Source organism: Corapipo altera, unplaced genomic scaffold (genome assembly GCF_003945725.1).
Source record: "Corapipo altera isolate COAL_440 unplaced genomic scaffold, ASM394572v1 316, whole genome shotgun sequence".
NCBI classification, from domain to species: Eukaryota; Metazoa; Chordata; class Aves; order Passeriformes; family Pipridae; genus Corapipo; species Corapipo altera.
This window is the reverse complement of record NW_020884974.1, coordinates 560,423-561,163: the sequence shown is the minus strand read 5'-3', so window position 1 is coordinate 561,163 and position 741 is coordinate 560,423.

The window sequence follows — 741 nt, the reverse complement described above, 5'->3', positions numbered from 1 at the left end:
CGCCGCGGCCCTCCCGCCGCGCCGGCCGCGCTTCCGGGCCGGACCCCACCCCCGCCGGCACTTCCGGCGGCGCCACCGGCAAACCCGTCCCCCGCCCGCTGCCATGGCAACCGAGGGGGTGGCGCGGCGTAGCCATGGCAACCGCGGCGCATCCTGGGGCCTGCATCCCTGCGTCCGCAGCCCGTCCCGCCCCGGGCCCCGCGCAGCGACGCCCCGCTTTGTCACATCCCTGTCACGGCCCTCGGAGGGGCGCCTTGCCGAGAGGCGGCTGCCCACGGCGCTGGCGGGGAGCCCCAGTCACAGAACCCCAGAATGGGTCAGGCTGGAAGGGATCACAGAGGCTCATCTGGTCCCACCTCCCTGCTCCAGCAGGGTCATCCCAGAGCGCACGGCACAGGATTGTGTTCAGACAGTTCTGGAATATCTCCGGTGAGGGAGACTCCACACCTTCTCTGGTCTCAGCACTGCACAGCAAAGTTCTTCCTCATGTCCAGACGGAACTTCCTGGGCATCAGTTCCTGCCCATTGCTTCTTGTCCCATTGCTTGGCGCACTGAGCAGGGCCTGGGCCATCCTCTGCCCCTTCCTGCAGACCCTGACAGACGTGGATGAGGTCCCCTCTCAGTGTCTCTTTTCGAGGCTGAGCAGCCCCAGCTCCCTCAACCTTTCCTGCACCCAGAGATGCTCCATCCACAGCCTCTGCTGGACCCGCTCTAGGAGCTCTTGTCCCTCCTGTCCTGAA